Genomic DNA, 12,505 nt, shown 5'->3' with positions numbered 1-12,505 from the left:
ACCAACCCACATGATCATCTCAACTGGTGCAGAAAAAGCATTGACAAAATTCAACACTCTTTCATGAGAAAAATACTTAGAAAACTAGGAATAGAAGGAAATGACCTCAACAATATAAAAGCCATGTATGAAAAACCCATGGTGAAAGACTGAAAGTTTTTCCTCTAAGATCAGCAACAAGGCAAGGATGCCCACTTTCACCAATTCTAGTCAAAATAGTACAACAAGTTCTAGCCAAAGCAATTAGGAAAGAAGAAGAAATAAAAGGCATCCAAATTGGAAAGGAAGAAGTAAAATTATCACTGTTTGGAAATAATATGATCTTATATGTAGAAAACCTTGAAGATTCCACAAAAAATGGTTAAAACTACTGTTGGCCCTCTGTACCTGCAGGTTTTACATCCACAGATTTCACCCAACCATGAGTCCAAATTCTATCTACACTTGTTTAAACCTACAGATGGGAAACCTGTCGAGAGCCAACTGTATTTATTGTACTAACGCTTTTTTATATAAAGGATTTGAGCATCCCTGGATTTTGTTATGGGGACTCCTGGAACGAATCCCCCAAGGATACAGAGGGATGACTATAATAAATAAATTCAGAAAGTAGCAAAATACAAAGTAAATACACAAAAATCAGTTGCATTTTAATACACTAACAACGAATAATCTGAAAAGGAAATTACAAAAACAATTCCATTTACAATAGTATCAAAAATAATAAAATGGGCTTCCCTGGTGGCGCAGTGGTTGAGAATCTGCCTGCTAATGCAGGGGACACGGGTTCGGGCCCTGGTCTGGGAAGATCCCACATGCCGCGGAGCAACTAGGCCCGTGAGCCACAACTACTGAGCCTGCACGTCTGGAGCCTGTGCTCCACAACAAGAGAGGCCACGATAGTGAGAGGTCCGTGCACCGCGATGAAGAGTGGCCCCCCCTTGACACAACTAGAGAAAGCCCTCGCACAGAAACGAAGACCCAACACAGCCAAAAATAAATAAATAAATAGATAGATAGATAAATAAATAAATTTTAAAATAATAATAATAATAATAATAATAAAATACTTAGGAATTGATTTAACCAAGAAAGTGATAATGAAAACTACAAAACATTGCTGAAAGAAATTTAAAAAGACATATAAATGGAAACACATCCCATTATCATGGATTGGAAGACTTAATACTGTTAAAATGTTAGTACTACCCAAAGCGATCTACAGATTCAATGCAGTCCTATCAAGAATCTCAAGGGACCCCAAAAAGCCAGAACAATCTTGAAAAAGAACATAACTGGAGGATTCACACTTCCTGATTTCAAAATTTACTACAAATCTACAATAATCAAAAGAGTGTGGTACTGGCATAAAGACAGACATATAGAACAATGGAACAGAACAGAAAGCTCAGAAGTAAACTCTTGCATACATGGTCAAACGATTTTTGACAAGGGTGCCAAAGACCGTTCAATGAGGAAAGGACAGTCTTTTCAACAAATGGTGCTGGGAAAATTGGATACCCGCATGCAAAAGAATGAAATTGGACTCTTAACTAACACCATATGCAAAAATCAACTCAAGATGGATCAGAGACCTAGGGACTTCCCTGGCGGTCCAGTGGTTAAGACTCTGTGCTTCCACTGCAAGGGGTGCGTGTTCAATCTCTGGTCAGGGAACTAAGATCCCACTTGCCGTGCGGCCAAAAAAAAAAGGATCAGAGACCTAAATGTAAGGCCTGAAACTATAAAGCTCTTAGAAGAAAAAATGACAAAAACCTTACAACACTGGATTTGGCAATAGATATGACATCAAAGGCATAGGTAAAAAAAGAAAAAATAGACAAATTGGACTTCATGAAAATTTTAAAATTTTGCATAACAAAAGATGGTATCAACAGTGTAAAAGGCAACCCACAGAATGGGAGAAAGTATGTGCAAATCTGATATAGGAGATTAATATCCAGAATATATAGAGAACATCTAAAACTCAACAACAACAACAACAAAACAAACAACCCAATTCAAAAATGGCCAAAAGATCTGAATAGGCATTTCTCCAAAGAAGATATGCAAAGGGCCAATAAGCACATGAAAAGATGCTCAATATCACTAATCATTAGGGAAATGCAAATCAAAACTACAATGAGATACCACCTCTCTCATTAGGATGGTTACCACCAAAAAAACAGAAAACAAGTACGGGCAAGAATGAAGAGAAATTGCAACCCTTGTGCACTGTTAATGGAAATGTAATTGGTATAGCCACTGAGGAAACAATATGGCAGTTCCACAAAAAAATTAAAAATAGAATTACCATATGATCCAGCAATTCCAATTCTGGGTATATACCCAAAAGAATCCAGAGCAGTGTCTCAAAGGGATATCTGTACACTCGTGCTCATAGTAGCATTATTCACAATAGTCAAAAGGTAGTAGCAATCCAAATATCTACCAAAGGATGAATGGATAAACAAAATGTGGTATACAGATACAGTGGAATATTATTCAGTCCTAAAAAGGAAGGAAATTCTGACACATGCTACAATATGTTTGAAACTTGAGACACTGTGCTAAGTGAAATAAACCAGTCACAAAAGGACAAATACTGTATGATTCCTCTTATATGCAGTACCTACAATGGTCAAATTCATCGAGACAGAAAGTAGAATGGTAGTTACCAGTGACTGGGAGGAGGGGGCAATGGGGAGTTATTTAACGGGCATAGAGTTTCAGTTTTGCAAGATGAAAAATTTCTGGAGATTGGCAGCACAACAATATGAATATCCTTAATACTACTGAGTTGTACACTTAAAAATGGTTAAAATGATAAGTTTTTATGTTCTGTGTATTTTACCACAATTAAAACAAAACAATCACCATTAAGTGGGCTCAGATAGGAGAATTCAAAAGGGGATGAGGGCCGACTCATATGGCTGTACAAGTTGTCCTGCACAAGGGCACCTAGTCATGGGCTTGAAATCTAACCCACATTGTTCTCCAAGCCAAGCAAACCTAATTTGTAAAGAAGGAAGGGTAGGGCTTCCCTGGTGGTGCAATGGTTGAGAATCTGCCTGCCAATGCAGGGGACATGGGTTCGAGCCCTGGTCTGGGAAGATCCCACATGCCGCGGAGCAACTAGGCCCGTGAGCCACAATTACTGAGCCTGCGCGTCTGGAGCCTGTGCTCCACAACAAGAGAGGCCGCGATAGTGAGAGGCCCGCGCACCGCGATGAAGAGTGGCCCCGGCTTACCACAACTAGAGAGAGCCCTCGCACAGAAACGAAGACCCAACACAGCCATAAATAAATAAATAAATAAAATTAAAAAAAAAAAAAATGAAGGAAGGGTAAAGGGAAGGAGAAGGAGGAGGGAGGGAGGAAGAAATTAAGAGAGACAGTAAGAAAGGGGGGAGGAAGGAAGAGAAAAAGAGGGAGCCAGTAGAGCAAGAAGAAGGAGGAAAAGGTTCTACCCACCGGGGTGAGTTTGTTCTCAGGACTTCTGCTTTAAAAGCTTCTGATTCTGTGACAGAACAGCACTGGGTGATTCGGAATTACTATTTAGGATCTGTGCTTCCCTTTGAAACTACAGTATGTGCAGCAGCACTAAATTTTCCTCTAGAAGATAAGATTGAGAGAACTGGATCACCTTTTTCTAATTCTCTCACTGACCTCTGTTTCCAAGCAAATGACATTATGCTGAAAAATTCCACCATTTCCCTCAGTTAAATGCTGCCTTTTTCTGAATGGAAATACTCTGGGAGTAGTTAACATATCAGTATTAACATTTATTGAGCTTTTTCTTTGTTCCAGGGACTGTTCCAAGTAATTTACATGCATTACTATACCATTTAATCCTGAAATACCCCAGATGAGGTAAATACTATTTTTATACAATTTTTACTTGTAGAGATGAAGAATCTGAGACACAGGTTAAATAATAGTATAAGGTCACATGGTTGGTAAGGAAAGCTCTGGAAGTCCATGTTTGACTTTTTCTTCAATGATAGACATGCCCTTTCCCCATAAATAACCTTTCCTTTCAGAACAGAAGTTAAACAAATTAAATAAGAGCTGGCATTCTTTAGACCACATCATCACCTTCTAAAGGGAGTTGGAGCCTGCTAAGGCAGCCTGAGGGGAGTTAAACAAGGAAAGGCTAAACAGGGCCAGCCCACATCAAAGCAGCCCCTCCTACAGGGAAGTCCAACCCGAGGACCTGAGGTTCCTAATAACACTGGATTTCTTGCAGTTTCTGGCACATACCATGTTTCCTTCACTGTGCCTTTGCTCATGCTGTCCCTTCCACCAGGAAAACACCGCCCCTTGCCCTACTTTACCAAAGACTCTGTCCCAACCCTCAAAACTAAACTCAACTCCCATCCTCTCCAGGAAGGCTTCCATAAGCCGCCTTCTTCCCCAAGCCGCCTTCTTCCTCCCTGACAGAATGAGCCTAGTACACCTCCCATATTCCATGGAAATTACTGCTTTTCTGTGTCCATTTCCTCCAGTTAGGGAAGAGACTGTGCCTTATTTATGACTACCATTTACTGAGCGATGACTGCTTTCCATACATTATCTCATTTAATCCTAAAAACAATCCTATGACATGGATATTCTCAACCCCTTTTTTGCATATGAGGAAAAAGTCTTAGAGCAGGTATCTTCTCTAAGCTAATAAGGAATAGATAAAAGATTTAACTTAGATATGATACCAAAGCCTAGTGGTACATGTAACCACTAGAGTGCACAGCACTTCCCATATTCAGATCTGTATTCCACTCCTGCAACACAGTAGCTTGCAAATAACTGATGTTTAGGAAATGTTTGCTGAACTGATTTGAAGCCAATGATAAATGATAAATAACTTAAATGATAAATAAATAAACCAATACACAGTATTTAAACATTGTGAAACTTTACTCCCTTTCAAGGCAAATTAAGCAAATAAAAACAAAGGGGAAGAAGAGGGTATTTTCTAGGCCCATCTGGCTGCACCTGATGCATAAGGCTCTGCCGATCATGAGGCAACAGTACCCAGCTGGTTTAGGTCACTGAGAGAAAAGCTGCATGCAGACAGCTTGCATACTGGAATAAATGAGCAAGATGAGCAAATACCATTTTCTGGAGAAGCTTGGACTTATTTCACACTGCTGCTGTCTTCAGAGAAGATAATTTTTTTTAAGTGAGGGGGAGATAAGGGAGGAACTGAGGCTAAAGGGTTTAAAAGAAAAGGGGATGGGTTCACAAGTAGTACTTTCTTAACTTCATAGATAAGAAATGCCTGATTGAGGAACTGTTTCATCAGGGGCCCTGAACAATGATATGTGAAGAAACTGGCAGAGCTGAAATTCTTCAACTCTGAGGGCTTCGCAATAAACACAACAATAGCAGCTAATATTTATAAAGCACTTATGTTCCAAATTCTGTGCAATGAGCATTAAATGAGACAATGTGCATTTTAAAAAAAAGAAAAAAAACTTAGCACAGTGCCCAGCACTGAGTCCTGCTTCAATAAATGTCAGTAGTTGTCTTCATGTCTATTATTAACATTACCACCCTCAGTTCACTTACTCCTCACAACAACACAGGAGGTATATACTTTTATCATCCCCATATTACAGATAGGAACTAATTTTAGGCAGGTGATATAACAAACTCAGGTGCACACAATTAGAAAATGGAGGGAGCAGAGCACAGGGCAGAGAAGCCCTAGAGGGCACAAGTGCTAGTGTAGTAATAATGTAGTAGTACTACAGCTACTATAGGTGATCCTGTGCTGAGCACTTCACAATCATCATCTTTACACCTCACACCAACGCTGCAAGGCATTATTACATCTTTTAAATACAAGGAAACTGAAGCTCAGAAAGGTCATACCCAAAGTCTCACAGCTGGTAAGCAGCAGGCCAGATTTAAACTCAGATCTACCTGACCCCAAAGGCTATACACTTCCATGACACTAGGCTTTCTTTGGTCATAAACTGTGCTGTAATGCACGCCCTAGGAAACCACTGTGGACACTGTATTGGGCCCCCCACACATTGGGCATCTACCGTGTAAATTGTACTTTGCAGGTATTATTGTGAAGAAGGCACACAGAAAGCCAGATAACTTGGCTTCTATGCATGACTCCAAGTTCAAAAACTAATGCTTCCTGTCAAGGTCATTTGTGTACTCAAGTAACTTGGTAATAAAAGGAAAAGAGGAGGGCTTCCCTGGTGGCGCACTGGTTAAGAATCCACCTGCCAACGCAGGGGACATGGGTTCGCGCCCTGGTCCGGGAGGATCCCACATGCCATGGAGCAGCTAGGCCCGCGTGCTGCAACTACTGAGCCCGTGCGCCTAGAGCCCGTGCTCCACAACAAGAGAAGCCACTGCAATGAGAAGCCCGTGCACCGCAACGAAGAGTGGCCCCCGCTCGCCGCAACCAGAGAAAAAACCGCACACAGCAAAGGAGACTCAACGCAGCCAAAAATAAATTAAATTTTTTTAAAAAAGGCTTATTAGTCTAAGGTTTAAAAAAAAAAAAAAAAAGGAAAAGAGGAAACCACGGGTCTTTCCTGGAAAAATGGTTTGGGGGAAGGCTAACTTTTCAAAGAGATTATTTTGGGGAACCAAATTTGATACAATTTAACTCAATGTGGAACTCAAGATAAGTGAGCTTCCCTGACAATAAACAAATCACAGAGTATCTCTTCTCCAGGGCACAACTCTGTTCTACCACCACTACTCTGAGGCATTACACTGCTCAGATGGAAAAAACAAAAAAACAAAAAAACAGTACTGCCCAGAAAAGACCTAGAAAATATCAAAAGGAGCAGAAGCTACAGTATCTGCCTTGATTTATTTTGGTGTCATAGATGTTGCTGCACAGTGCAAACAGTATGATGTTATTTGCTGATTACAAGGCCAAGTAGTATACTTCAGTTTGGATTGATGTATCATCACTACTGTAAGAAACTACAGGTCTTACCTTGTAAAAAAAAAAAAAACAAACTTAATTTCAGTCCAATTTGTCAGTTCTTCCTAGGGTTTCACCTTTCCCAGTTTTCCCCTCCTCAGGAAAAAATCTTTAAAACCATTTCATAGATAAAAATAGGTTTGGAGTTTCACATGGGTAACCTTGTAATTTTGTGCTTCTTGGTTATTACTATGTGTTCCTTTAGAACACTTGGGTCAGTTGTCTAATTTGAAAAGCTCTGCTGTCACCCTAAAGTGCTTGTTCTAATTGTTGCTTAACATACACATAAGAAACTTCTTAGAAGATAAGCAAACGTTCATAATTGTTTCCCTGGTTTGAACTCAAAAAAGACATGTAAATATATATTCTCATTAAATGAGCTGTGACTTTAATTACCGAAAAATGTTATTAATTCTGATAAGGATTATTCCAAAGGTAATAAAGATAAAAGCTGTCAAAATTAATTAAGCACATATTCATTAAACCCAAGGTAACTTCAGTTTCTTTATTGCGCAAATACAATTAACACTTAATCTGAATCTCGATAAGTTACATAATCATGTGACTCAAAATAAAGGGAGGATACAACCTTGGCCTTCTCCGTTTTACATGGGAAAACATTAATGACGCTGACATCGGAGACAATTAGACAGTGTCAGCCAATTGTTTTTAGCCAGCTTTCTCTCACATCTGTGGTGTCTACAAGCAAGAAGGCTCATTGTTTCCACAGGCCTCCTTCGGGCCTTGGCTTTTTGTGTAAACCGTCAATCTTTTGGCGAATATCAAAGCCGTGAGGAAATTAGAACAGACCAGCTCTGCTGCCCCACACTAAAGCCTAGCAGGGTGCATCCACTATGCTACTAATTAGGCAGTGACCAACAAAATAACCTGTCAATGTCCGCTAGCCATTTCCCACACACCTGCATTTCATACCCTAATAAGCATACAGCAAGAGAGAAAAAGGGATAGCTGCTGAAGTGTGAAAAATGAACAAAATATAACAATGTTTCTATCCCCACCTATACTTCTGGCAATTACCATTTAACATTAGGGGGACTCAACATGTCTGAAGACTCACAATACAGTATCTGAAACTAAAACCCAGGGGGGAAGCCACACATTGAGACTGTATTAAGGTTTGCTTCGAAAATATCACACTAAGAAGAATCTAGAGTTATGTATAAAACCCAGGAAACTGAAAATGACCATAATTTAGATTAGGGACCAAGAGGCTGACTTTTTAAAAAACATTTTCCATTCAAGCCGTTAAAAAAGAAATGCATACTATTTTCTTCATCGTTTCCTTCCATAAAACGAAAATATATCACAGAGCAGGAAATAGGTTGCCACGTTTTTGCTTATACATTCCACCCTGATTCAGTAAATGTGTGATCACCATCATTCTTTTGACCTATCACATATTAATTTCTTTTTCAGGTCTCTGTTTTTTCCCATGGATTCCCACTGTAGGTTCTGAAAGCAGTATTTTATTTTCTAGCATTTTCAATCACAGAGAAAACTACGTGCCTTGGCAGTTGAGGAAGCTAGAAAGTGCAATATTAAATGGTTTGAAAACACTCCTCCTTTGCCCTTGATCTTTAAAATATATTTGAAAACTCTCATCATCCAGGTGTAGAAACTGGTTCCATTACATCTTTAACAACATTATTCTTTATAGATTCCAACCGGATCTCTATTTAAGATGCTTCCCAATTAGTTGGGTCATAAAATCTCTAATATCTTTATCGATTCCAATATTTCTGAACTCAAAAATACATACTACCTCAAAACAAAGTTTTTAGGGTAAAAAATAAAAAGTGTAACAATTTGGTTATTGTGATTAAAATAAAAACAATACCAACTGGACGCCTCTCAAATTGAAGGGTTAAGAAACAAACAAACTTTGCACAATGGCTCTCTCCACTTCATTTTACCCTAAACAAAGATTTTGTAGTACAGGTATCCATACGATAGATTTCTTATGAAAAGGCTACTGGCTTTTAAGACCATATAGCCATTGGAGCAGCTCCTTTTTGTGCCTAGGGATCCAGCTGAACTTTTTTAAAAACAGAGAACAAGAGAAATGTAAGGACGAAATTGTTATGTGAAGAAACATCACTTCATCTCAATATGTGCCAAGAAATAGGCTATATTGTGAGAGAATCCTTGATAGAATCTCATACAATACAGACCAACATTCAAACGGTATTTGTTAGATACTTCTGAACACTACTTTTCTTTTCATTAGACTTTATCCAAAAACAGCATTTTCGATTATAAATAAAAACTTTCTCCACCTCTTCCTACTTGAACTCAAGTACAGAAGGCCCCTATTTAAAATGCAGCTCTGGAGCCGCCACCAGGCTGCCTGTTCAGCTGCCAGTGGCTTTTGTGTACAAAGATGTTAATTGGTCCTAATCCCCTCCTAGAAGCTGTTTTGGTAGCCTGACCTGGCACCCTGAAGAAGGACACCTTGGTGTGAAAAACTAAAGGGTCCATTGAGGAGGGAGTGAAAGGCAGCCAAGCATTCCAACACATTTTAATTTCAGGAATTAAAAAACAGGAACATCATCATGGCGATCCTAGAGAAATCTTAAAAAGCTTTAATAACAGTGAAGTAAGTCCTGCAAACACCCAATCTACACACACACACACACACACACACACACACACACACACACACACACAGAAGGAAGACCCAGAGCAGGGGCAAAAGGAAATTCAGATTCTCAAATTATAAACTTGTTCAGCTTATAAACTCGTTCTCTGAAATTCAAAGACTGAACTTGACTAGTTGAGACACTTATTTTTTCTATCTTATTTTACCAAACTGACATGCTTCTGAAAGTCAGATTCCCACTCTGTTCAACCCACCCAAAGATTCTGCTAGAATATATGGTCTTATTTGGTTGAAGTATAGTATCTATCTCAATGACTAAATTTGTATTATAACTCACAGTTTCTAGAAGAAAACGTGAAGAGAAGAAGAGCAGTAATTCTTACGGTAAACTTTTAATTCACTCTAGTACATGTCAAATAAACAATCTTTTCTTAACACACTATAAAATACTATCTATATTATGTACCAGTTTAAAGAGTATACATTTATACCCTGGGTGGCAAATTATGCTAATGGATGCATGATCTACACCTGTGGGGTTCTGAATTTTTTGACAGATTTCACGGATCAACTTCATGGGTCAAAGGAGTCTGCCTTTCACCTGATAAAAGCAGAAAGATATGAAGGTTATGGATTACTAAAATGGCACCAAATGCCAAATATTCAAACATGACCTAGTTTATATTTTAATATCCCACACTGATTCCTGAAGGTTGTTGTTTTTTGTTTTTTTTCCCCATTAGCACATCAGATACAGGTAAGGGCAAGAGAGTCAGAGGGCTGCCTCTAGTGAGAACATCTGCAAGGTGCATCATTTAAAATGGAGTAGAATGTCCTCAAAACTACTGAAGAGTCACAGAAAGGGAATGGAAAGCTTTTCTGGCAGTGAATGGTCATTCTAGGAGCAGAAGAAGGCATTCAGGTGTGCTTTTAAGTCTGAAATTTGAGATGATCTAGCCTGTGGAATAAGAGATTCCAATCATCAAGATGGAGTTTGTATAATATAATCAGATATTAAAGACAAAAACAGCAGCCCTATTGTGGTCGTAAACATCTTCCCCACAAACCACTACACTCATCCCACTACATCTTTTTTAAATGTTCACCAACAGTAATAACCACTGACCATGCCAAAATCCACTCTGAATATAAGTATCAAACATGATCATGATGTGGACCTTACAAGACACTCTCTCAAGCGATTCCTTTGTCACTTAGCAAATAAAAAAGAAAGAATGCAGGACTTGAAAAGTTATTCACTTTCAAACTCAGTATCTATGCTCCCTGAATCCCCTCCAAACACTTCTTCCTCCTGGTGGAGATAGTCAATTAATATTCCATCACACAAGCCAACTTCTTAGCGACAGACCAGCCCTGAACGAGACATAAGAGTGGCTGTGCCTCCTTTATATCCCTATTTTTGAAAGTCCTAAAATCTATAAAGACCTTAACAGTACCTCATACAGAAAAATCCAAATAGTATAAATGAAAAGTACAATGTCCCTTCCAATATAAAATCTCATTTAAAAATTATTTAATGGAGGGCTACCATCTACCAATATCACTTCATTTGTTTTTGGTCTCAGGATATTTAGGCCAGAACTTAAATAACTTATCCAAATTCAGGGTTGTTAAAAAGTGGGGTTAAAATTTGAGTCATGTCTGATTCCAAAAATCACTTTCTTTTCACCCCACCATGACACTATATGCCTCTCCAAATTATTTTAAAATCTTACTAGGGGGCTTCCCGGGTGGCGCAGTGGTTGAGAATCTGCCTGCTAATGCAGGGGACGCGGGTTCGAGCCCTGGCCTGGGAGGATCCCACATGCCGCGGAGCGGCTGGGCCCGTGAGCCACAACTGCTGAGCCTGCGCGTCTGGAGCCTGTGCTCCGCAGCGAGAGAGGCCGCGACGGTGAGAGGCCCGCGCATCGCGATGAAGAGTGGCCCCCGCTTGCCACAACTGGAGAAAGCCCTCGCACAGAAACGGAGACCTAACACAGCCAAAATCAATCAATCAATCAAACATACGCATCTGATTCAAGATCCTCATTAAAAAAAAAACAAAACAAAACAGTTATTAAAATCTTACTAGGTAATCAGAGAGAAGTGAAATATAAAGATGCTAGTCTTTTCAAATGTCTAGCACTGGCATAATCATATGGTAGGTGCTCAATAAATATTTGTTGAATTAAACGTTATTGGCCATTTCCTTTCTCTTATCTTTGAAGCCCAGGTTAGAATTTTAATTCTTTCTTATACTAAGCTGGGGGGATCTAGACAAGTTAGTTCACCTCTATGAGCCTGTAAAATGGATAAATAACTGCCTATCAGATTGTCATAAATAGTAAATACATGTAAAGCATCTGGCACACATTAAGTCAGGGTCTGGGGAACAATGACTGGCAGTTTACGACCACCTGTTTTGTCACTAAAGTTTTATTGGAACACTGCCACACTCATTCATTAAGGTACTATTGCTTTCAGGCTACAACAGCAGAGTTGAGTTCAATAGAGACTGTATGGCCCACAAAGCCTAAAATATTTACTATCTGGCCCTTTACAGAAAATGTTTGCCAAAACCCGAAGTAGGTAACCAATTAACATATGTTTCCTTTCCTTTACTGAGTGAGATCACTTCAAGTTGAGTGAACTACATTTTTTTTTAAGTTTTTAAGAGCCAAGTACCATGCTATTAACACGCATCCCTATATACCCAGCCTGCATAAAATAAGATCTGTATGTAATACGTTATCAGTGGAAAGAGACACAAGAAGAGCTGGGCACAGCTCTGAAGCACAGGCTGGAGGATTGGATTATGCTTATCTCCAGGGCATGGGACTCAATGGCTGCCATTCATTTAGCTAGGGCATTTCTTCCAGGTTATGGAAGAGCTTCTTGAAGAAATGACATCTGAGCTGAAATCTA

The sequence above is a fragment of the Balaenoptera acutorostrata genome, chromosome 16 (assembly GCF_949987535.1).
Source record: "Balaenoptera acutorostrata chromosome 16, mBalAcu1.1, whole genome shotgun sequence".
Classification (NCBI taxonomy): Eukaryota; Metazoa; Chordata; class Mammalia; order Artiodactyla; family Balaenopteridae; genus Balaenoptera; species Balaenoptera acutorostrata.
Note: the sequence above shows the minus strand (reverse complement) of the source record.